Raw genomic sequence first — 27,096 nt, 5'->3', positions numbered from 1 at the left:
ACGAAACAAATCGTAGGGCAACTTTTAATGGACTGGGGAAATTATCTTGACATCAATTGGCGGTGCCTGAGGTTGCCCATCTCTCCTTGGACAGCAAATGGGAATGCCCAAGGTGCACCACTGGGTCACTTTGGAGTAATTCAATTCCAAAAGAGCAGGGGCATTTCATGTCCCCGTCTTCAAAGTTCCCTGAGCATTGAATACAAAGGGACCATGTCCACCCTCCAATGGTAAGTGTTCCAGCTGTTTAAAAAAGCTGAATCTTAAAAATTATTTCTGTTTTATGCTTTAGGGGAAGTGAGAACCCAGATGATTTCCTAACACGTCTCTCCATGGTGAGGTTGTGGAATCCTCCCAGATTAGCCATTTGGAAATGGTTAGTTTTAAGAGTCCTTGCTGGGTGGTATTCATGCTAATAATGAGACCCCCCCCCCCCGCCCCCGCCAGCAGGTACTATGTTTTCGATCAACATCAACATTTCCCCCCAAGAAAGAATGTAAAAAATGTGAACAATGCATTGGTTTGGCTTGCTTGTATGTGTGTTTTTTAATCGTGTTCCTTGTCTTCCTTTAAGAAAAGGGAAACATTTCTCTGAGTTTCGTTTTCATTTTAATGAAATCTCAGTTGCTACAGGAACAGTGAACTTCCCTCCCAGCTCCCTAACACCTCTACAGGAGCAGATTCACTAACTCTCGTTTTCCATAACACATTCTCTCTTGGAGATCCTGTCATAGTTTTGTGCACCCTGGGCAGACCTGGAACATACACAAGTCCTTCTTAATATTCCTGAGGTCATTATTTGAAATCCTGGGGTGATGTTAAGTGAAGCATGCGCCGCCTGCAGTCTGAACACCCATGTGTGTGTGGGAGACAGCCCAGACCATTGTCTCGCTTAATCGCAGCAGTGCTTGCTGGCTGCCTCCAGCACCTTAATTCCTCTGCCTCTAAAGATGACTATTTTTAGAGGCTCAAAGTAAAGAGCCACATGAGTAAAAGCCAAAAAGATCTTGACACAGAGCTGGGACAGGGCTTCAAAAACCAAATGCGTTAGCCTAATGCTGACAGTAGAATAATGACTTGTTTATCCTGTTCTCTACCTATGGCTTTCCCAAATATACACACCACTGACTTTTTTTAAAAGCCTGTTAATATGCTACATATTAACTATCATATTGATGACTATCACAATGTTCCAGACATTCCACACACAAAAGTTGAGAATACAGGTGGGGAAACTTCCCCCAGCCATGCATTCTTCTTAATAAATATTATTGCTAAGATGGTTAACTCATTCTGTATTGCTTGTAATATACTATAACAAGTGCCATAGGAAAAGTATGGGTAATGAACTTTTTTAACAACACCTTTTTGAGACATAATTCATATACCCTACAATTCACTCAAAGTGTACAATTCAATGGTTTGTAGTATACTCACAGATGCATGCAACCATCATCACAATCAACTCCAGAACATTTTCTTCTTGTGTGATGAAACTTTAATGAGTTGCCAAACATCTAACTAGCCAAAATATCAGACTAAGTCATTAGAAAAGCTTGCTGCTAAATGCATTCCCTCTCCTTTTAAAGTATATATTTATATTTGGGCTGTGTTGTAGCTGCTTTGTTCTTTTTCCACTTAACACATGCTACAGAGTTTGGATTTGATTGAATAGCTTATGAGGAGCCATTGAAAATATTTGAGGAGGTGTAAACTCCATCACAGGAATCCATTAAGAAGACAGAGGCAGTCATGAGTGGATAGTTCAGATTTCATGAAGAGAAACTGTTTTTTAAATAGAATGAAAAAAAAACTGTTATAAAAATCCAGGTAAGAGACACAAGCCTGAATTTGTTGATGAAAATGGATAAGAAAGAAGGACTTGAACGATACTGGAAGGGCAGAACAGGCAGGTGTGGCTCTGGTCTGTGATGGAGTGGGAGAAAGAGGAGTCATGGAAGATGATGTGGATTAAGGCTGCCCCAGCTAGAGAAGCCCAAGGTGACCTGGCCTACATGCCAAACTATATGACCCAGTGGACTTTTTTTATGGTATGAATTAGGACTGCTCCAGGGAGAGAAGCCCGGGGCATCCTCACCTGCATGCCGATCTATATGGCCAGATTCGTATCTAAAGTTATATGACTGCACAATAACCAGACCCCATCTGCACTGAAATCATTTAATGACTTTTTACATCATCTTTTCTTTTTTTTCCAGTAAAAATAAGTCACGTACCCATGCCTTATAAAATTAGCCCTAACCCTCAACTCAGGGCAGCAGCAGGAGCTCTGCCTGCCCATGGGTCCTGTCCCCATGCCAGCGGGGGCAGCAGCAGGAGCTCTGACTGCCCGTGGGTCCTATCCCCACGCACCAGCTCTGCCTGCCCATGGGTCCTGTCCCCATGCCAGTGGGGGCAGCAGCTGCTCTGCCTGCCCATGGGCCCTGTCCCCATGCCAGCGGGGGCAGCAGAAGCGGCGGCAGCAGAAGCTCTGACTGCCCATGGGTCCTGTCCCCATGCTATTCCACACTATTCTCTAAATAAAAGAGCACTACTGCCAGATCTTGAGAGTCTAAGAAATCTTTCTTTCGACTCCTCGGCTCACCGACCCCGCATCAGAAGACACCATGTCTCATATAAGGAGACTCAGGGAAAAGGGGCGCCTTTAGTACACATGGGGATCCAGAAGGAAAAACCGATCTCAGGGTGAAGCTGATGGGCCACTTTTAGATGCGGTGTGTTGGCAAATGCATTTCCAGGGTGTGGTAGAAGCTTGAAGTGCAGTTCCAGAAATCATCCTGCTGGGCCTATGGAGGGAAAATGATGTGAGGTATGCACAGCTGAATGTTTAAGACAGGGAACAAGAGCATCTCTGACACTGGTTGGTGCAAGAGGGCTTCTGATGTGGCGGAAAGAGCAGTGGGCACCAGGAAGATGGGACTGAGATGACCCACTCTCCCTCTACGTGCAAATGGCTACAGGAAGGAGGAAAGGGCAGCCTAGAGGAGGGCTGGGTGTGAGCTCCTGCCTAGGCTACTCTGGGAGAGACAAGAAAGAGTACAAATCGAGCCCATCACGCCTTACAGCATCACATCGTTCCCACTGTTGCTTCACTAGCAGGTGTGCCTCTATGCCTTCCTAATGCAGTATAAGGAAGGTTCTAGAAATGCAGAATAAATACATACATTTAGGGCCTTTTATGACAATAGCCATTGTACACCACCTCAGAAGCACGACTGGGCCAGAGGTAAATTTCCAGATTCTATCCATGCACACAATGGCTAGGCTTCAGCTATATGTCTTCAGATTGTCAGCAAATCGTGATGCTGCATCATGAGGATCTGATTATGTTTCTTCAAACCTCCCCAGGAATATTTCAGTCACCTTATTGAAAGTTCATTTATTTTTACTAAAAGTTTAAAACACTACAATTGATGTGCCAAACTACTGCTCAATGCAAGGTCTTAAAAACTTTACCACTTTGGGACAGTAAAAAGCATAAGTAATTTCATAATATTAAATCTCCCTTATCTCTCTCAACTCATTCCCAGAAACCAATAACCTAAACCACTGAAAGAAAGCAAAGGAAACAATGTTTAAATTCCAAACCACAAATCATTAGCCATCCCAATCAACTGGGGTGAAAAATGATTCTGAAACTTTAATTTCAACCTAATTTTAAAGTGAATAATTATTCTGACCCACTAGAATTAGTAAGTCTTCAGAATCAAATATATAATGCCATAAAGAGAATATTTTATAATCATTATATGCTGGGTATTTCAAGACGTAGCCTTTGAACTCTCTTACATAATAAGAACACAAGACCACGTGGTAAGCTTAATTACCTTTTTTTTAACCAAAACAAAGAAGTGATACTGATTGAAATACCCCAATTTATGTAGTCACTGATGTCCTGATACTTAAAGATTATGGTGACCATATAATTCACCATCCCAAATGGGTAACTTTTGAGAGAGAAAGGGGTAATGTTAAAAATTGTGCTAGGACAACATGTGTAATCACGATAGTCACAGGCGAACTGAGACACAAGGTGACAATTTACAGGTATTCTGGAATGGGAAGAGGGTTGTAACCCAGCATTAAAAAAGCTGAAGAGATGCTCTAAAGGTGAAGAATATAGGACATGGAATAAAAACGAATATCAGGGCTAGCACATCGTCCTAATACCCCGTAAGTGCACACTACAGAGTCAAGAGCTAGATATGTTACCCCGAGAAGTGGTATTTGTCTTACAGACTCTAGACTGGAAGCTTCACTGTCTCCCACTAGAAGTCAGGAAAGGGGATGGTATCGGATAGCTATGCCCTTTTTTAGGTAATGCCTTGTAATGTTATCACAAAAGAAAATGAGAAGACTAACTCCATGCCGGATGATTGATAAGGTCATTTTATAAATTTATAATACTTTATAAAGGTATTAATAAGTAAAATAGTCCCACAGAAATGGGAGACCTCACAACCTTACCTTTGTCCTTTGGGTTAGTTCATGCCGTGGAAGCAATTCCACGAAAGGTATCAACTCCTAGAATACACAGTGCATTAAAAATAGGATCTAACACACCGGGAGAAAATGTTTGCAAAAAACTGCGAAGGCTTCATAGTAAAATGTATAAAAAGCATTTGCAAATCATATTTGAAAAGAAGAAAATCTCCCAATAAAGAAAAGAGATATCAGAAAAAAAAGAACTTTAATCAATTAAAAAATAATTTAGCCTCACTAGTATTAAAAGAATTATAAACTCAAGGCACAATGAGATAATATTTTTCACTTATCAAATTGGCAAAGATTGCTTTTAAATGATCATATTCAAGAATCAGAAATCTAGTGAAAAACTGACCTATGGGGAAATGCAAACAGCTGCAGCTTTTCAGGGAAATTCAGCAACAGCCATCATGCCTTCCAATGCTGCAGACTCCTGCCCCAGTGATTCCATTCTTAGGGACTTTTCCTGAGGAAATAATTATGAATTTGCAAATATTAGCTATGTAGGATATGTATCCTATAATTGGTTAAAAACAGCAAAAATTAAAATCTAAACATTCAGCAATAGGGGATGGATAAAATCATGCACCCTGAAAAAGTGATCTTTTGTTACCTTTAATTAAATATGAAAATGTTCATGACAAATGGACATGGAAATGGGAAAAGAGGATTACAAATCCATGTGTAAACATCATACCAGTTCTTGAAAATTTATTTACACACAAACACATATACACACAAATCTACAGAGAGAGAAAGGGAGGGTGGAGAGACTTACAGTAAAGTATTAAAAGTGATCAGCTCTGGGTGGTGGGATGAGCAACTTTTCTTTTTTTTCATTTTGCTAACTTATATTTTCTCAATTTAACAGATGGAATGGGTATAATTTTGTAAAAAGAAAAAATTTGTTAAAAAAACTTAAAACAATATATTCTACCCCTTTACAGAGAGGACTTTACATCATAGGTGTAACAGAGTTGGTGACAGAGCTGAAAGAGCAACAGGCTTTAAGTCAGAAGAAATAAAACATGAGGTGTCTAAAGCCCTATTTGGACTTCTCCAAGATCCAGTCTTGTAAAGATAAAAATGAGATAAAATACACAAGCAAATCTCAGAGGGTGTTCAAGTATTCCATAAGGAAGGATTCCACTAGACGGCCTGCCATGGGCAGAACATGAACTTTGGGCTGAGCTGTTGTTCTTGTCAAGTCTGCAGCGAGCCATCACTGTGCTTTATGAGTATCACGACGCATTTACAAAATGCCTGGCTGGGCAGAGTTATACAGTGAGCAGGCACGCTGGACTAAAACCATAACCCTCACTTCATTAGCCCCTGTTCTAATCAAAGGAAGAAAAAACAGCTTTCCTAGGAAAGTCACCAAAAACGTAGGAATTAACCCCCACTAAATCTGTTACTAATAGTCCTTGATCTCAGGACCTTGAACAAACACAGTAGGAGTTCAAAGAAAAAAAGTTGATCAATAGTTATTTTACCAAAAAGAAAAAATTCATGCACACATTTTCAAAAATAAACAAAAACTGAAATTTACCAAAAATGTTACCAATCTCTGTGTTTGGCTTATGAGAATACAGGTGAGGTTTATGTTTTTCTCTCTATTTTACAAATTTCAGATGACATTTATTAAGTTAAATTTTAAGCAGTCTTTGCAAATTCCAGGAATCTGCTGCACTTGGACCCAGTCACTAACCAGCTGGTTATGTGACTGTGAACAAGTCAATGTCTCTCTCTGGGTTTCAGGTTCTTCAAGTTTATCAGGGGAAGGGCTGAAACACATGTGACTGCTGACTAAAGACTTTTAAAGTGTCTAGTATAAGAGCAGATAAGGATCTAACAGTGATGACTTTTTAATGGATACAAACAATATCCATCTCGGCTGGAGCTATCTAGTTGCGCTTTTTCCCACAAGTGAATTAAAACACAGAAAACACATGACAATAATTTGCTTTTGTGAAGGAGGTTTAAAAAGATACATTCTCTACTCTTTCCTCAAATCTGCATGATGACACTGAGCTTTACTAATTTCTAGGGGGAAACAGCCCAGATGACTGTAACCCGTGTCACTTCCATGACATCTCAGAGGGGAAGGAAGGGGATTTTGTTTTTTCCCTTATTCAAGCATTCCTGAAATGGTTCCCTTTAAAAAAGAGGAACCACTTACTCATCAGTGCTTAAGGCATTGGTAAGAAAACAGGAAATCACTACTAATGTGGATAAATGTAGATATTTGCTAATGGCTAAGGCAGAACTGTCTAATAGAAATACACTGCAGTCACATGTAATTTAAAATTTTTCTACAAGTCCATTGAAAGTGTAAAATGAATATAAATTTTAACATAATATATTGAAAATATTATCATTAAAACATGTAATCGATGTAAAAATTATTAATGAGATATTTTACATTCTTTGTTTCATACTGTCTTTAAAATCCAGTGTGTATTTTACACTTACAGTACATGCCAATTTTAATGCTAAATTTTTATCAGAAACAGTTGATCTGTGTTTACGTTTCTTCATATTTATAATTGAAAAAGTCAGTTCACAGACAAGTTCCAAATGTACTTAAATGTTTTCCAATAAATGAACCTAGTGTCCATTTTTAAATTTAAATTTGTTAAAATTAAATAAAACTAACATTGGGCCCTCACTTGCACTGGTCACATTCCAGGTACTTAGTGGCCACAGCTGGCTCAAGACTACTGAACTGGATGGATCAGGAAAGATTCATGCTTTTGGTTTTGGAGGACACAACACAAAATCCGATGATCCCTGTCGTTCAAGGACTTAATCACTCAGACACAGCGTTAAACATCAAGTAAGAACCTCAGATTTGCTTCTGTGAGATCAGGAGGAACATCCCCTCTTTCATTCTTGATTTTAGTAATTTGTCTTTTCTTTCCCTTGGTCTTTTGTCTGGACTTTTCTTTGTTGGGAGGTTTATTGTTACTAACTCAATCTCCATTGTCATAAGTCTGAGATTTCTATTTCTTCTTGAGTCAGTTTAGGTAATTTGTGTGTTTTTAGGAATTTTCCCATTTCATCTAGGCTATCTAATTTGTTGGCATACAGTTGTCATAGTATTCTTTTAATGCCCTTTTTATTTTTGTAATAAAATGGTTACGATGGCCCCACTTGCATACCTGATTTCAGTTATTTGTATCTTTTTTCTTTTTTCTTTGACAGGCTAACTAAAGATTTGTCAATTTTGTTCTTTTCAAGACCCAATTTATTGTTTCACTGATTTTCTGCACTGTTTTTCTAGTCTCTATTTCATTTACCTCAACTTTAATTTTTGTTTCTTTTTTTCCTCTTTTTTTAGTGAGGAAGATTCGCCCTGAGCTAACATCCCTTGCCAATTCTTCTCTTTTTTCGCTTGAGGAAAATTAGTCCTGAGCTAACATCTGTGCCAGTCTTCCTCTACTTTGTACGTGGGATGCCTCCACAGCATGGCTGATGAGTGGAGTACGTCCACACCTGGAATCCAAACCCACAAACCACAGGCCGCCAAAGCAGAGCGTCTAGAACCCTAACCACTCGACCACGGGGCAGGCCCCTCAAAGCTAATTTTTCTTATTTCTTTCCTTCTGCTAGCTTCAGTTTAGTTTACTCTTTTTCTAGTTTTTTTTTATGGTGGAAGATTAGGTTAATGATTTGAGATCTTTCTTCTTTAGTAATATAAGTAATTATAGCTATAAATTTCTCTCCAAGTACTGCTTTAGCTTCATTCCATAAATGTTGGTATTTTATGTTTTCAGTTTCATTCTTATCAAATTATTTCTTAATTACCCTTATGCTTTCTACTTTAATCTATTTGTTATTTAGGAGTATATTTTTTAATTTTCACATATTTTCTAAATTTCACAAGTTTTCTTCTGTCATTCATTTCTAATTTCATTCCATTGTAGTTGAAGAAGATACTTTGTGTGATTTCAGTCTTTTAAAATTTATTCATACTTGTTTTGGCTGCATATGTGGTCTAGCCTAAGACCGTGTCATGTGCACTTGAGGAGAACGTGTATCCTACTGTTGCTGGTGGAGTGTTCTGTGTACGTCTGTGGGGCGTGGTTGGTGTGGAGCCTTGTCCAATTCCTCAGCTGCCTTCCGATCATCTCTGGTTGCTCTATCCATTCTTGAAAGTGGAGTACTGAAGTCTCCAACTATTATTGTTGAATTGTCTATTGTTCCCCTGAACTCTGTCCATTTTGCTTCCTGTATTTTGGTGCTCTGTTATTAGGGGAATATACGTTTATAATTGTTAGATCTTTTTGTTGAATTGACCCTTTTAACATTATAGAATTCTCTTTGTCTCTAGTAACAATTTTTGTCTTAAAACCTATTATGGCTATTGTAACCCTTCAAGGTCTCTTTGGTTAATTAATGTAGTTACTAATAAGGTAGGATTTACATCTGCTATCCTGCAAATTGATTTTTATAAATCTCATATCTTTTTTCCCTAAATTTCTCCATTACTTCCTTTTTTTTTTTCCCCTGCTTTTTTCTGCCCAAGTCCCCCCAGCACATAACTGTATATTTTAGCTATGGGTTTTGTGTTAAACAGATATTTTCTAGTATACCAGTTTAATTCTTTTGTCATTTCTTTTAGTATATATTTTAAAGTTATTTTCTTGGAGGATGTTCTAGGGATTAAAATTAACATGGCAATTTATAAACATCTAGTTAGGACTAATCCCAATTTAATTTCACTAATACACAAAAACTTAGTATAGTTTCATTCCCTTCCCGCTCCTTTATGCTATTGTCATATGAATTATATCCTTATGCATTATAAGCCCATCAACACAGTTTAATGATTATTGCCTTAGGCAATTATATTTTAAGTCAGATGGAAGAGAGAGGTTACAAAAAAAATACATTATATTTACTTGTGTAAGTATGTTTATTGGTGTTCTTTATTTCTTTATGTGGATTTGGGTTACTGTTTGCTGTTCTTTCCTTACAGCCTGAGGGACTATTTTAGTATTTCTTGAAGGGGAGATCTACTAGCAGTGAGCCTTGTCTTTGTTTATCTGGTAATGTCTTCTAATTTTGTGAAGAACAGTTTTGCTAAATATGGAATTCTTGATTGACAGCCTTTTTTTCAGCACTTTGAGTATGTATGTCATCTCATTGCCTTCTGGCCTCCATGGTTTCTGATGAGAAATCAGGCGTTAATCTCTGTGAAGATGCCTTGTATGCGAATATTCTCTCTCTTGCTGCTTTCAAGATTATCTGCTTTGTCTTTCAACAGTTTATTATTCACCTTGGAGCCCACTAAGCTTCTTAAATGTGTAGATTAATGTTTTTCATTAATTAACAGGGAATATTTCTTCAAATATTCTTTTGCCCTTTTATCTCTCCTCTCCTTCTGGGACTCCACTATGCATATGCTGGTCCTACACTTGATGATGTCCCACAGGTCTCTGAGGCTCTGAATCTCTCTATTGACATTCTCTATACAGTGAGCCATGATTCTCATACTTTCCTTTAGTTCTTTGTGTATGGTTTCCATTAGTCTTTTGAACATATTTAAAATAGTTGATTCAAAGTCTTTGTCTAATAAGGCCAACATCTAGGCTTTCCCATGGACAGATTCTGTTGACTGCTTGTTTTCTGTGTATGGACCATTCTTTCTGATGTCTTTGCATGTCTCATAATTTTTTGTCAAAACTAAACATTTTAAATAATGCGATAACTCTGGAAAACAGGTACCTCTCTCCTTCCCCCAGGGTTTGTTGTTGTTGCTGTTGTTGTCATTGCTGTCACTGTTTGTTTAGTGACTTAACAACTAATTCTATGTAGTCTGTATATTTTGTCATGTGTGGCCACTAAAGTCTCTGCTCAGTTAGCTAAATGATCAGCTAAGGATTACGCATAAATTTTCAAGTGCCTGGAACCAGTAGTCTCCGAGTCTTTGCTGAGTGCTCTGTGTGCACGCTGGGGGCTTGCCTTCAGTGTTCGGGCAGGCAGTTTACAGCTCTGTGTTCACCTTTACTTCCTGCTTCTGTCTAGTCTCACGATCAGCCAGAGAGAGAGTTTTCGTCCTTCTCAGGTCTTTCCCATCATGAACACAACCCTGGCACATGCCTGGGCTTCTAGATTCCCAGGAATGTCAGAGCCCTTTATGGAATCTCATTCCCCAGCTTTTCCTTTAAATTTTTGCCTAGCTTGTTGTTTTCTCCCACAGTGATCACTACCTCAGGCAACTGCCTATGTTAAACACTTGCCCCCTGGAAATAGTCCGGAGTGAGATGTGAGTCAGATCAAATAAAGACAAGTTTTGTGAGCGAGCTTTTGTAAGGAACTGAGAGACAGGTCAAATAATGCCAGTCATCTAGTACCAACCCCATCTTGCCCCCTCCATCAGCTGTTGGGCTGCTAGTTTTCACTGTGATTGCAAACTTGTTTTGCAAGACTATCATGAGTCTGGGGAGAGGGGAAGAGCACTAGGGAATTAAGATGATGCAAAGCTTGCTATTCTGAGATTAAGTCGTTTTACTTGATAAAAAAAAAACACTCTCTGGATTGTTGCAAGACTTTGCTTAATTTCCAGAATTCTAAGGAAGTTATTTAGACAATTTTGCTGGAGTTCTTGTTGCTTTAATGAAAGAGAGGAGTTTTGGAGGTCCTTATTCCACCATTCCTGCTCATGTCACCAACAACCTTATATTCAAACAGCAAAGTCAGACATGTCACAGGGGAGTATATGTATGATCAAATGATGAATGTTGCTGGCCACATCTCTGATTTCAGGAGAGGGAAAGTACCCCAGGCTGGGATACATCAGATGATCAGCCATGAGTAGGGCAAGGACTGAAATTTTGAGGCTTTCAGCCATCACCATTGCCTTTTACCAAAACTGGGGGAAGAATTCAGACATGAAATGGTTACAGGGAAAGGAAAGGAGAGGAGGTAAATTAAATGCTATTTTTTCTACCATGAGTGTCACAAGAGAGATGCTCTCCTGATTCCAAGAGGCTTCTTCTGAGGCTCTACATGTTGATTGCATGGAGTAAGACATGATTTCTTATCCATCTCTGGTCCTACAAGGATTTCCATGTAGATGTTATGTCATTAATGATTGGAAGCCCCTAATCAGCCATGGGAACACAAGTTTCAATTGGCTTACAAGACAATATGTTCTGCCAGCACTTCCCCCACATCCCAACCTTCAGAGGGTAGGCAGCAGAGTTTTTCAGAAAAATACTCTCATCTCAATTAGGACAGACCCCAGGCTGGTTACCAGGCACAAGTTTGTTTGTTTGGGGTTTTTTTCCACTACTGATTATAAAACTTCCACTCCGTAGTCCCTCAATTTAGAATGGGGGTGGTGGTACCTGCTGACCCATCTCATCCAGACACTGTTGATGTTGATGAGACCTGGCCCCGGATGCTAGCTAAACTGTTGTTTGTCAAATTGAAAAAATCAAAGTTGGGAGTGTTTGGAATTTGACACACAACAGAGAAATCTGAGTATGAGCCCCAAGTCTCAATCGTGCCTCAGAAGTTTGGAACTCTGTCTTCAGATCACAGATGTAGGCAGACATAGTGCAGCACAATTTCCACTGAAAGACAGGATCCCTATTTGGAGGCAGCTAATTCCACTCCACACATGGGCTAAGGTGTTTGACTCAGAAGCCACTTATAGCCTTGGTGTGCCTAATCTTTCTTTGTTTTCCTTTGAAAGCAAGTTGTAAAAAAGGTGGTATATAAAGACTAATCTTCCTCAAAAAAAAAAAAATAGAGACTAATACCCTGCATCGTGGGACTGTTTGGAGATTAATGTGAAGCTTCAGCACCGAGCACTTGCTCAAGTGTCACCAACTGTCAATCAAATCATTTAGTTGGGAGATGCTGTTTTGGTGCAGACCAAACCAAAATTTGAATTTCAGGTGTGAAGTCCACCTCTTCTAATAGAAAATACTGGAATCCACTAATGGAAAAACCATGGGAGATGCCAACATGCAGTTTTGAATTGTTACTGTGTCAGCCAAGTATAAAACTTCATCTTAGGTCCCTGCCAAACTGGGTGGGCTCGGCTCCCAACATCTGTGTCACTTCAAAGGACTTCATAAAGTTATTTTCAAACATTTTGGTTCATTCTGATCCACTTCTTATTTAGTCAAATGCATTTCTTTAAAAATTTTTATATACTGTACACTTATTCCATGTGTTTCTAATTTACATTTATTTAGTCAACACTCTTTTGAAAGAAATGCTTGATGGTCAAAGTTATTTTAGAAGTCACCAAAAAGCAACTTTTTTCTGAATGTGAGAAAATGCAAATGCCTAAGACATAACGATGTGGCCTTTTTTAGTGCTTCACTATCAACCGCCCTGGTATAAAATAGTCCAGGTCATAGTAAGGCCAATACTTATGGAAGTGACCACAACTCTCCAAAATAACCCAAGAGTAAGGTAGGCACAACCAACCCAGGCTTCATCCTGCAGATGATTCAGGCTTTGGCATAGAACACACCTTTACATAAACAGGGCTGGAGTGTGGCTAAAAAATGGACCAAATGTAGACTTGAGGTCAAAGTCACTGAACTTGCAAGAAGGTCCCCAGTGGTGATATTCACTGTACAAGCCAATGATGGCAAAAGCGAAACAGGACTTTGAACAGCTTAGGGGCTGTTCAAGATGATACAACACAAAGTTACAAGATAAAGGTGTCATTAATGACATCCAATGTCTCTTTTTTTTTTTAAAGATTTTATTTTTCCTTTTTCTCCCCAAAGCCCCCCGTTACACAGTTGTACATTTTTAGTTGTGGATCCTCTGGTTGTGGCATGTGGGATGCCGCCTCACCATGGCCTGATGAGCAGTGCCATGTCCGCACCCAGGATCTGAACCAGCGAAACCCTGGGCAGCCAAAGTGGAGCGCTCAAACTTAACCACTTGGCCACAGGGCCAGCCCCTCCAATGTCTCTTGACACCACCCATGTCTCTCCCTCCCTATTTCCATTTTCCTCCTTCTTATTCTATCTTACTCCAATAACAGACTTTTAGAAAGAGCTGAAGCCATGTTTCCTGCTCTTAATTTTAGGAACACATCATTTAGTGATTTGTCTATACAAATTGCTCACAGACTGCTATTATTATATTCTTCATATCTTTTTGTATGTCATAAATATTAGACGGCGTATAATGTTTCTTAATCTCTCAATCTTTGTCTGAAGATCAGAAGCTCTATGGGAAAAAGACTTCCAGCTGCTGGCCAGGTGGGCTCATGCTGAAAGCATTTTATGATCAAAAAACAATCTATAGTCATCTTGCCATCTGAATTTTGATCCCTTCAGACAGACTGGAGATTTGTCTACTAAAAACAAAGCAAAGAAGGAAATGAGACCAAGGAGAATCTTGGTTTCGATTGATAGGTTCAAGGAATTATATCTTTGTTTCTTGATTTTTTCCTCAACTGTTGGAAGATGTTTTGCTGGTTAAGAGCAGTTCCAGTTCTCCCAGGACTAAACACATTACATCTTTGGAATTTCAGACACAGTCAAGTTCATTCCAATTAATCTATAGAAGTAACACCTTGAACTTCTTACTAGTCATAATCATGACCATAATTAAATAACCAATTGTATGATTTATGGTCGATAGCTTTTCTTCTAAACTCCCTGAGAACAAGAACCATATATGTAATCCCCAGCAACCAGCACAGTGTCTAGCCCACAGTAGGTGCACAATAAATATTTGTTAGAGGAATGTATGAGAATACCTGAGATGGAGCCCCGAGGAAGTATTCACAACATTCAGAGTTTAGTGAAAAGGCTGATAATGGTACAGGAAAAGGAGAAGGAGAAGTCCTGGCAGTAGAAGGAAACTAGAAAAGTATAATATCACAAAAGTCAGGGACGAGAATATTTTAAGGAGGAAGTGGTTCACTGTGTATGATGAAAACTGAATTTAGGGACATGGAAATCATTGCTAACTTTGGCAAGAGTGATTTCCACGGAGTGGTAGAAATGGAAGCCATATTGGAATGGGTTGAAGAGTGAATATGAGGCAAGAAATGGAACCAGTGTCTTAGTCCATCCATGCTTCTGTAACAAAACACCACAGGCGGTTGGCTTATAAACAGCAGAAATTTATTTCTTACAGTTCTGGAGGCTGAAAGTCCAAGATCAAGGTGCCAGCATGGTCACATTCTAGTGAGGGGCCTCTTCCTAGTTCATAGCCAGCCCATTCTCACTGTGTGCTCATATGGTGGAAGGGGTTTGGGATCTCTGTGGAGGTCTCTTTTATAGGGGCACTAATCCCATTCACGGGGCTCCACTCTCACAATCTAATCACCTCCCAAATGCCCCACTTCCTAATACCATCATCTTTGGGCATTAGAATTTCAGCATAATGAATTTAGGGGGACACAAACATTCAGGCAATAGCAACCCGTAAGTGCAGATAGAAGATTGGTTTTTAACGGGAAGAGAAAGGATGATTATCTATGATTTCTTGGCTTCAGGGCAGTAAAAAATTGATACAGACGCAAATCTTCAAGAATCAGGAGAATGAGGGGTTGAGTAAGGTGTGTGTTGGGAAGCGCAGGGCAAGGTGCCTGGCCCAGAGTCAGGAGTCTAGGTGCTGCCATATTGCTCTCAGGATTGGCTTCTCCATGAGTGTCTTGAGACTTCTGGTCTTCTCTCTCTCATATATATAGTAGAAGTTCTTCTGGGAGGGTCTTCCTTTATTCAGACAAATCAGCCTAAGTCAAGCAAAGGTAAGAAACAATAACAGGATATTAGAACTAGGCTGAAATAATTGCATAATATCAAACTCAAATTATCAACACAAATATCAAAAGCTACCACAAGAGTGAAAGGCAACCGAGCAGGAGAGGGAAAGTGATGTTTTGGAATGTGTGACTCTACATTTACATGACTTTTAGCCCCGGGCTCTGGAAACTCTGCACATAAAAAAGAAATTTAAAAAGGTGCATAAGTGGGGGCTGGCCCCGTGGCCGAGTGGTTAAGTTCCCGTGCTCCGCTGCAGGAGGCCTAGTGTTTCGTTGGTTCGAATCCTGGGCGCGGACATGGCACTGCTCATCAGACCACGCTGAGGCAGCGTCCCACATGCCACAACTAGAAGAATCCACAACGAAGAATACACAACTATGTACTGGGGGGCGTTGGGGAGAAAAAGGAAAAAATAAAATCTTTAAAAAAAAAAAAAAAAAGGTGCATAAGTGCATTTGGAGAAATTTATCTCCACAATTGGTCCTGACTTGGTTAGGGTGGTGATGAGCTGACCTCTCCATTATCAAAGTACATTTCTCTCTTTCTAATTAGTAGGTAACCTAGGCGGTGCTATTTCAAGGCTATGTGACTATCCAGTTCCCCAACACATTTCACCCAATGGTTTTAGCATCCATTGACGACCCCTTCCTGAATCAACTAGAAATTTAGGAGCTGCAAAATGATGATTTTCCTTTTTTTTAAGATTTTATTTTTTCCTTTTTTCTCCCCAAAGCCCCCCAGTACATAGTTGTATATTCTTAGTTGTGGGTCCTTCTAGTTGTGGCATGTGGGATGCTGCCTCAGCGTGGCTTAATGAGCAGTGCCATGTCCGCGCCCAGGATTCAAACCAACGAAACACTGGGCCGCCTGCAGCAGAGCGCACGAACTTAACCACTCAGCCACAGGACCAGCCCCTGATTTTCATTTTTTTAACATTCCTTACCTCACATTCTTCCTAAAAGAATAGATTTCCTTTGTTTTTCTTTTTCTCTCTTTTTAAGTGTCGTTATGGACTAACATTCTCTTTCATTCAATCTTTTGTAATCAATTACCAACATTATTAGCTTCCTCCAACATTTTATTTTGAAAATTTTCTAACCCAGAAAAGTTGAAAGAATTTCATGGCAAATACCTATATACCACCACCTACATCCTGTAGTAATATTTTACTACACTTGCTTTCTCACACATTTATTCATCTGTGCTACCCTCTATCCACCCACCAATCCATCTTATTTTTTGATACAAGTAAGTTTCAGACGTTATTCGTGTTTTTGACTTTTTGGTGCTCAATTTGTCCTAATCTTGGCCAGGGACTTTAGAATTCTTTTTGACAAAAGTTGAATTTGTTCATTAGATATAACCACCCAGACAATATATGAAGTAAACGTTTACATAAAATTGAGACCGTGGTTTAGCGTATTAATGCTTTTAATTAGGTTCCTGCTTTCAGAGCCAACAGACTGCCAGAATCAGAAGTGGGGCCAAGCGTTGGCCTTCGTGGCAGCTGCATGTTACGGCCTAGATGGAGTGGGGCCGCCAAGTGGACATGTCATGCAGCAACCACTGGTGTCCAGCCTACATGAGCCTGTCTATTCTGGCACCAGAATTAATGTTGGAAGCTAATCTGCATTTGATCTTCTAAATATAATCCAGGACTCTGATGAATTCTGAGGAAAAAATGACCACTTTTAGAAAAACCATATGACAGTCTTGGAGACAATTAAAATTGCAAGATGCTTAAACATCCCTCATCTGCTGTTTATTTCAAGAATCTATATGAACACCACGCTAAGGCCTGTATTCCTGGCAATTATTTTATTTTCCCCGCTAATAGATTTACTGGATGATAATATGGATGGATCCAGAAGTGAAATTAAGATATTTAATTACAAATAAGAGAAAAGGTCCATACTCTCCCACATGTATCCATTTATAGTTGCTTCATACCTAAGAGATACACTCGCATGGGGGAGGTGCAGGGGAGCCTTCCACATGGCCTGAGGGGGAAAGGGGCACATTCCTTCCACAGACCAAGAGGAGGTGGAGCTGCTTGTTTGAAATGGACGTGAAAGATGCAAAAGGACCCTCACTGCATGGAGTTAACACATGCAAGCAGTAAAAAGAATTCATAGCTGTTGCAAATATCTCAAAATATGATTTACACCCATGGCACTGAAATTAAGGTAGTTATTAGAACTTCCCACTGGACTTTGTTGGGGATTTTTTTCCTGTTTTTTAATGTGTTAATAAAGCTGCATATACATTATTCTGTCACAAATTAATTTAAATCTTTTAATAACTGTATTTTAATATAATTGATTTCCTTTTAATCATACATATTTAATTTTATGTATTTTAAATTAACTAATAAATTACGTATTTACGTTCTGAAAGGGTCCATAGCTTCCACCGATTGTCCCAGACATTGCACACAGCTTCTGTCACAGGGTAGAACGTAATCACAGCCACAGGATGCTTCGGAAAGGTGCCTTTATTCTGGGAAATCTTAGGCCCTGCTACAATTCAACGTTCTGTTTCTAACAGAAATGGGGAAGAAGAGACACTGGGGACAGCTAACAGTCTTGGCCACAGTGTGTTTTCTATTCAGGTTATAGAGTTCAACAGATGTTCACTAAATTCATGTGATTTATCTTGGTCTTCCTTATCCTTACTCTTGCCCATTTGATCTGTCACAGACTTAAAGCTTCTCTCAGCCTCTTTCCAAATGTGTCTCTCGATATTTCTCTCGTGTTTCCTTTATCTTCATCTATGCCATTTGTCTGTAGTGAGCCCTGCTTCTCAGAGTGTGAGATTGTGTCCTGACCACCGCCTCTTTTTTGAAGTGTTTGTTGCTTTTCTGGTCCTGTATTCGGGTTGGTTGAGATCGTGACCACCGCAGGTTTACCATCCGAGTCATCTTCAGTCAAGGGCTGTGCTGTTGTCGCTCCATCTGACTCCATCAAATCCACTGCTGATTTGCCAGATGTACTTATTTGTTCCTAGCTCCTCTCAACAAATTTCATGTTGTGCATATTAAAAATCTTTCCCTTGTGTGGTTTGCATGTTCTTCATTTTTGTTTGGTTTCTTCTGAAGACTTGTATTATTTTGTTTTAATGGTTCTGTTTATAACCTGTCTATGATTATGAGTAGTAATCATAAAATTAGCTTATTTTCCACCTTCCATTATTTTCTTCCCTTCTCTTCCACCACCTGATTTTAGCTGAATGTGTATCTCTGAACGTTTACCTTTCTATCTTCAACATTATTACTTACAATCTCTTTCAGCTCCTAGAACTTGCAAGTTGAGGAAACTGGTCTGCTTACTCTACCTGCCACATTTTCTCTTCCTTCTCCTTCAAGTAGTCTTCTGATTATCGTTTCTACATTGTCAGGGGTTATGTTTACAATTTGTTCTGGAATCAGAATCCCTTGGATTGTTTTAGCTTTAAGTTATTAAATAGATTCAACACACACTGTCACTGCTTTTGCCCTAATTTCTCCATTTGTCATTTGTTTGGCTGAAGTTCTTCCTCGAGTGCTTTCTTCAAGCAAGCTCGGAGAAACCACATTCTAGGAGGACTTGCGTGCTCACTTTATTTTGTGAATCTGATGCGTACGAACTTCCTCTCACTTTTCTCCTCCAGGCACAGAGCTCAGCCTCTTTCCCCTTTCCCTCACATCCTGGACTTAGAGGTTCCCTTTGCCCCTGGCTCACAAGGATCCTAAGGGAAGAAGGTCATCAGTGTTCAGTAGCCCTGACTCCCTGCACCCAATTCAAAGCTCCCTTCAGAGCCCTCAGGGTGACAGAGAATTGTGCCAGGGAAGTGTGACAGTGAGCCCCGGGCTGACCAGGTGGTTCCCTCCCACAGCACTGCTGCTCCTCACTCGGTCTATAAGCCCACCCAGGCCAGCCGGAAAAGCAGGAACACCCCAGGGAGGAAAGGTCTAGCCAGTGCCCACAGCTCACCTTCAGGATTCCTTAAACCCAGGCCTGGAGGCAGAAGTTACAGGAGCAGGAGGATCGGGGCCACGGGAAGCTCAAAGTGTTCAGGAACACCACCTTTGAAAATGCAATCACTCCAAGGCAAAGCCCATGCAATCTGGAGGAAAACATTGTAGAGAAATGGCCTTAAAATATCTGACATTTGCAGATTTTGTTGCTTTTGTTGTTGTCGTGAGGAAGATTCACCCTGAGCTAACATCTGTGCCAGTCTTCCCCTACTTTGTACACAGGATGCCTCCACAAATGGCTGATGAGTGCAGCAGGTCCACGCCTGGGATCCGAACCTGCGAACCTGGACAGTTGAAGCAGAGCACTCTGAACTTGAACCACTCGGCCACAGGGCCAGCCCCCTGACATTTGTAGATTTTAAAAGTAAGAAAACAAGAAAAGAAAAGAAAAGAGGAGGGAGAAGTGATCTTAAGCAAATTGGAGAGATCAGATTCACGAAACAGAGGTTCACTTTCACCAGTCAAATTTCAACAACAGAGAACAAAGTGACTGCAAATGCTCCAGGGCAAGCAAGCAAGTAGTGAAGTAAAGCGTACAATCAACAGAAAGGTCAATGAGCACTCACTATGTGTGGCCCTGGAACAGCCCCACAGCCCCACAGCCCCAAAGGAAGGTGAGGAATCCTACATTCCCATGAAGCAGGGTATGAGGCCTCAAGAAATTAAGGCTGGATTTGAACCCAGGTAGGATGGTGGAACCCAAGCTTTTCATCAGAGTGGAGCACCAATTAATATAGATAATTTATCAACATTCCAAAAAGCAGTCACCTCAGGTTTATGATGATCTCTTCCTATGGCCTATTTGTGTTGCACTTTGGAATTTTAAGTTATTGTTTGAGGCAGTTGCTCTGGTCTGTGCCCAGAGAAACAGATGCAGACAGATCATTGAAGAAGCTCAGAAAAACAACAGAAAATGGAGATGTATTTCTGACACCTTGATTTAGGCACCGAAGGCTTAGAAGATTAGAACGTAAGGGTACTGTCTTGGAGAAGTAGAGAAAGCTGTCCTGTACCACGTGGTCTCTACTCAGCTGCAGAGTCACTGTTTTAGCTGCTACTATAATCAGCTACTATAATCAGCTCCACAGGCCCTAGGAATGCGTTTCCCATCCTTTCAGAAACGGTTATTGAGCACTTCCTGCCTGGCACTGTGCTATGCAGAAAACACGGGACAGAGTCTCTGGCTTCTCGGCTCGGAGTCCAGTGGGTGTAAATCTACAATAGAGATTTACACGGTCCCCAGTCCAACTGACATCGTCACATGCCCACTTTTGTCACAGGCGTTGGGACTCTGACATCTGTGGTGACATTTCAGGCATCACCTCTTCTCACAATGCACCACATTGACTGCTTCTAGGAAGACTGTGTCAGTGTCAGGCTCTAGAACCAGTTAAAGGTCTTCACAGCGACTCCTCAGGGTCCTTGTCAACATCACATTTGCCTGCTGGACAAGTCCCGTCTTCCCATAAACCTACACGATCTCTGTCCCACCAAAGGTCAGGAGGGAAGTCTCCTTGGGGTGAAAGTGTCCATTCTGGCCCCAGGCCTCAAAGCCAGGCTGTGCCCCCTCATCAAGGCCAGTCCCACAGTCAGAGCACGCCAGCCAGAGCAGTTTCTACAAAGAAGATGGAAGAAGGGCTCCCCTGGCACAGTGATGTTGAGTCTGCAGCAGAGAAAGCCTGGCCACAAAAGCTGAGACACGGGAGCCAGATGGTGCCATCAGGGCCACAAGTGGAGGGAGAGACGGAGTGAGTGGTGCAGACACAGTTGGAAGAACAAACATCAGACTAATCATGGAGACAAGACATGTCCACAAATGCAGGCATGCCCACTCATGTTATTTAAAGGATAGCCTCTACTTAAAGCCATTTATTGGGTGGGAGGGCCAGTATTCTGGCTTCAGAAACGACCACCAGAGTCCACATAGAGTTTAAAAGTGGCCACAAGCATTTCAGGAATCTTTCACCACCTCTGTTATTTCTACTCTTGTCTTTTAATATCTAGAATTCAAATCAGGTATGCTTCATTGAAAGGGAATTTAACCTTTAGGTGCACTACTATGCGCTTTGACACTCCCAAGGGCCAAACACCACAGGCACGATGCAGTCTGAGGTTGGATGGTCCGAGTTCAGAGCCCATCTCAGCCATTCCTGGTTGTGCAGCTGAGTCAAGAGATTACTTATCTTTGCCTTAGTTTCTTCATCTGTAAAATGGACATCACAGTACCCACCTCACAGGCCTCTTAGGGTCAAATACAGAATTTTTAAAGGGTTTAACCCAGTGTCTTGTACCGACTAAATATTGTATCAATCCAGGTGCAAATAACAGCAAAATCCAAAAGTAGCAAAGGAGTCTGTTTCCTGAAGATAAAAGTCAGGCAGTAGGAAGGAGAGAGCTGGAGGGGAAGCACTGCTCAAGGTTTTAAGGACTCAAGTGCCCCCAGCTCACCACTCTGACATCAGCAGGTCCAGGCCCTTGTGCTCATGGCCCAGCTGGGACCATCCACACACCAGGCAGCAGGATGGAGGAAAGGAGGAAAGGGACAAAGAGCACCAGCCAGCTGTCTCCTAAGGAGCGTCCCTGAGCTGCCCCACTCAGGGCTCCACTTCTATTTACATTTCATGGGCCAGGATCTAGTTGAAAGTGAAGCTTGGAAATTAGCTTTTATTCTGGGTGGCCATGGGTTCAGCTAAAATACTATAGAAGGGGACATCACAAAAAGAGATAAGGAGGGATTTCAGTAATTTCCTGTGTTCTAGAAGTTATCTGGTTTAGAAACTGAATGAAAGGAAGAAGTTCATAAAAAGCCCTCTATCCGTCTGTACTCCCTGTGACGCCCACTGTGGATCTGCACTTGCTCGAGCAGCCTGGAAAGTGCAAGAGCAAACCCCAGGCACAGTGTACTCCCGGCTCAAGGATGTGCCCTTCAGAGGGGTCTCAATCCAGGGTTGAGTACACTCAGCAACAAATGCTGACTAGGGGAATTAAAAGCGGCATGCTGTAAACTGCCTAGAAATATCCATACACAACACCCACGACATTGTTACCATTCAGTGGCTTGACTGGCTTGCATCCGGAACAAGGTAACGGTTGTAGTTCAGTGCAGTAAGGTATAGAGTAAGTAATGAGAATTGCTAAATAGATGGAAAGAAGCAACCACTGATTCTGGCCCTGCTCTAATTCAGAAAGAAGCAGGAAAACAGGTGTCTTAATGGTCATTTTTCAGGCACCAATCAACACCCACAACACCCTCTTTATTTCTGTTGGAAATCCTCAAATGGAAGACCTTATTCTTCTTGAAAATGCTAAAAAGACAAGGCATGTACCCTACTGGAGGTTAAAGCAATTCCACTACACGTTACAAAGTACACCCAGGTGTGATCTTGTTACCACTTACACCCACTCTACCCTCCCCCTCAACACACACACACCCACACACACACTCTCACACACACACACACACTCACACTCACAAAAAGACACCCATTCCTCTTTCATTAACTTTAACAAGACAGGCTCCATCCTTGTGTTCCACAAGTAAGTTTCAGATTCTGCCGCCAGGTGGCAGAAATAATCAGCGTCAGGAAGCTAAAGCTCCTCATGGAACCAGAAAATGTCAGGATTCTGGAAGGGACCATAAGGACACCAAATCAAAACTGTAGTAGAGATAGGTGGACTGAGGCTTAGAAAGATGGGACCTGCCCAGCATCACACCTGTAATTCAGGACCCTGAGGACCAGCCCCCTCAAGTTACCTGTGTCCTATTTTTTTCCCAACTCATACTTGGTTTTATTTTTAACTTTTTATTGAGGAAACTTTCAGCATCCATGAAAGTCAGACTAGTAAAATGAGTCCATAAGTATCCATCAGCCAGCTTCAGCAATTAGCAACACTTTGTCATCTTCCCACACTGTATATATTGTCACTCCCTGTCATATCTTTCCACCAAGTACCCAGAGGTATTACGTTCCTGTACCAGTTAGTGCAAACTTAAAAACACCATGGTTCATTAATTCAACAGTAATTGTTAGTGTCTGCCATGTGCAAGGACCTGTGCTAAAGTAAGATGTAAACAACTGTAATGCAACAGGGCAGTTTCGCAACAAGACTTCTGTGTGTTGGGGAGGGAGAACTATTCCTCTACCCTCCAGGTCCTTCTGGCTGGTCTAAGAATTAAATTGACATGAGACAGAATAACAGGAGAAAATCAAACAAAGTTTAATAACAGCTATGTATGGGAGAAACCCAGGAAAACTGAGTAACTCACCAAAATGGCTGAAGCCACCACCTTAAATACCATCTTCAGCTAGAGACAAAGGAGGATGTTCGGGGTTGTGGTTTGGAACTTCTAAGGGAGGAAGGCAATTTACATGGAGATGAAAAAGCAAATGCTTGATAAACAGATATTTGCTGAGTCATTTATAGACAATGTGACCCAGAGAGAGAGAACATTGATGAGAATGGGCTCAGCAAGGACCCTCCCAGTCTGTTACACCCAGAGTTCTCCATGGTGATGGCCTGTCCTGGGACAGGGCTTCTGTCTCAAACTCTTTTAGGCAGTAAGGGGGAAGGTCAAGTTGCTTTCAGAGTCTCTTATCCTTAAAAATAATAAGCCAAAGAGACACATTTTGGGGTGGGAGGTACAATTCTGATCCCCAACATGTGTGTGCTGGAAGTTAGATTTTATTCACACTTATACACCCTTGTGTTTCAATAAATGGAAAATGCAACACGAGTTGGAGCTATAATTTTGTCTAGATCCTTTGGGCCAGCCACAGATCTAAAGTTAAAATCAAGTCATATACTTGTTCTTGTTTCAAAGACAAAGTCACAGCTGACAGGGCTAGCAGGGCACATTTCCTGAACTTGATACCATGTATCTATCTGTTGCCATATAAAAAGTATCTTATAAAAAGGCAAGCTGGGATGAGATGGGAGAAGAATTGGACCCCCCTCCAAAAAAAGGGAAAAGAGAAATGAGCCAGGTGTTTGTCACATCTGGAAAAAGCAGCTGGGGGTCAGCACACCCCTCCCAGAGCACACCTCACTCAGTTCCTCAAAGTAAAACCATCCTCACAAGAGGAGGCATTTCCCCTGTGCTCATACTACCAGAGACTGCTTTAAAACAAACAAAACACATTTTAACATCCCATAAAGCCAACATCTAAGAATACTATTATCATCCTAGTGTTACTATATTCTATTTTATTTCATAAGTTAAAAGCCTGTGTGATGTGATGGAAAGGAGACTGGAAACCTGCCCCCTGGTCTCAGCTCTGCTGAGTAGAAAGTCCTGTGGTCTGAACAAGGCAATTGTCCTCCTTGCTCTCTCCCTCATGTTGGACCACACCAATCTTTCTATCAGAACCAAACAAAACAAAATCATCTATATGTCTTTATGAACCAAGATTCACTGGTTCTTTTGTGGGTTTTTTTGTGAGGAAGATTACCCTAAGCTAACATCTGTTGCCCATCCTCCTATATTTTGTATGTGGGGCACTGCCACAGAGCCCCTGAGTGGCTTTATGAGTGGTATGTAGTCCACAGCTGGCATCCAAACCCGTGAACCCCGGGTGGCTGAAACAGAGAATGTGAACTTAACCATTATGCCACCAGGCCAGCCCCTCACTGGTTCTTTCTTTATCAGCCGACTCATCTAAACTCCTCATCTTTGCCATCCCATCCCTCAAAAGTCTTCTAGGTATCATTCATTGAAAACACATTTGGTTTTTGGTTATGAAATTTTATTTTTGTAATCTGTGCTTTTTTCTTGGAATGAAGAAGACTTTCGTGAAAACCAGAACAGATCAGAAACAGCACCTCTCTGAGGAGCAGAGCTGTGCAGAAGAGAGAGCACGGAAAGCCCAAACAGGTAGGGGAGGAGGGCACTGAGTGAATCCGTTACCATGGCGACCACTGTGCAACAAGCACCTGAGAGCTATGGGGGCACAAAGCATGGCACTGGGCTGGCACTTGGAGGAATGAATTAAATAGTCATTAGAGTGTGTAAGGCAGAGTCATGAAGAAAACACACAGGCCCAAACAAAGATTTTGTGTTTACACACCTGTCCTCAGAGTTCTCTGATGGGGAGGGTACCCAGGCTTCCTCTGACACCTCACTATTACCAATCTCAAGCTCCCTTCTAAGGCCAAAGGCACTGTCTCAAACTAAAGCATCTCAATTTTAAGGTAAATAAGGCAGACGAGGAAGGTTCTAAGACATGGTTCTAAAACTGTGTCCATGATGCCCTAGGGTTCCTCAGTGAGACCTAAGTTTACAGAGCAGGCTGAGGTGCTCTGTATTGTTGACAGCGGTGAACATTAAATGTTGTTGCTAAGTAAAAGAAGCCATCTGAAATGACTACACACCATATGATTCCAACCATATGACATTCTGGAAAAGGCAAAACTGTGGAGACCGTAAAAAGACCAGTGGTTACCAAGAGGGGAGGGAGGGATGAATAGGCAGAGCACAGAGGAGTTTCAGGGCAGTGAAACTACTCTATGTGACACTATAATGGTGGATATATGCCATTATACATTTGTCCAAACCCGTAGAATGTATGTTGAGAGATAATGATGTCTCAATGTAGGTTCATCAGTTGCAGCAGATGTACCACTCTAGTGGGAGATGTCGATAATAGGGGGGGCTGTGCTTGTGTAGGGGCAGCAGATATGTGGAAAATCTCTACTTTCCACTATATTTTGTTCAATTTTGTATATCGTTGCTGAGGTATATTATTAGGTTGTGAACCTAAAACTGTTCTAGAAAATAAAGTCTTTTTCTAAATATTGTTTCACAAAAAAAAAATCAAAACCCAAAATTCAATACTTTACAATCATAAATGGAAGCATGAAGACTGAGGAGTAGCTACTGGATTTGGCAACAGTGGTCCTTGGGTGACCTTAGCAGAAGCCTGATCACAGGGGCCTGAGGGAGCAGGATGTGAGGGAGCAGGTCATGAAAAGTAACGGCAACTCTTTCAGGTGGTCTGGCTGCGAAGGGATGGAGGGGGTCGGTGTCCATGACTGTGGGGTCAAGAAGGTGGTGTCGTTTTGTTTTGTTTTGTTTTAAAGATGAGAATTCGGGGGAAAAAGAAGGAAAGAAAAAATAGTAACGTTAGACATTCCATAGCTGGTAGGTAACTTAGCAATTTCACTGTAAGAAAATAATAATCATGATCATTTAAATAAAAAATTTACCAAACTTTGACTATTGGCAAAGCTAAATGTTCGGGGGAAAATGAATAAGGCTTGTGTCCAGCCCTGACCTTAGCAGCTGCAGCTTGGACTCAGCTGGTCTCTCTTGCAGTTGTCCCCTCGCCTTCCTAGTTCCCAAGGCCCAGGGAGAAAATGAAGGCCGTCTAAGTCAGAAGTATAGTGGAGTTTGGCTTCGAAGGACTATGTGATCTTTGAGGATCCCTTCGGCTCAGAATCATGCTAATGACTTATTTCTATGATTTTTGTTGAGGTAAAGAGAATCAAAGCACTCATGGAATATGACAGAAAACTAAAGCTGAGATTTAGCATTATGCCTCCTGGAGCATGTTCAAAACTGCTCCACATCTGCATACTTCCTCCCCACCTCCCCTCACCATTGCTTACAATAGCTGGACCTATGGGAGACATTATTGCAGAATGGAGGGAGGGAGGAAATCCCCTATGCCATCCCAAGAGTAGGATGGGTCATGGATATTTAAGAGCTCAAACAGTACCTAGAAAGATTGTCCGTGAAAGATGGATGTCCCAGGCATACATTTCACTTAGTTAATTGGAGCAACGGCTAGCAGAGTAAGGGAAATATTTCCCTTTAGC

At 41.2% G+C, this 27,096-nt stretch overlaps 1 protein-coding gene across 4 annotated transcripts in view; it reads left to right on the top strand.

Annotated features, from left to right (window-relative positions):
• Positions 1-27,096, top strand: part of LOC100054260 (solute carrier family 28 member 3) — a 75,186-nt gene that overhangs the window by 7,430 nt on the left and 40,660 nt on the right. For 3 of the 4 annotated variants that reach the window (XM_070248513.1, XM_070248512.1, XM_070248510.1), the window contains exon 2: positions 25,063-25,153. The gene's annotated coding sequence lies outside the window, so the exon portion shown is untranslated. The remainder of the gene's footprint in view (positions 1-25,062; positions 25,154-27,096) is intronic. The other variant, XM_070248514.1, reaches the window with a different exon arrangement.

This window comes from Equus caballus, chromosome 23 (assembly GCF_041296265.1).
Source record: "Equus caballus isolate H_3958 breed thoroughbred chromosome 23, TB-T2T, whole genome shotgun sequence".
NCBI classification, from domain to species: Eukaryota; Metazoa; Chordata; class Mammalia; order Perissodactyla; family Equidae; genus Equus; species Equus caballus.
This window is presented reverse-complemented; position numbering and strand designations above follow the sequence as displayed.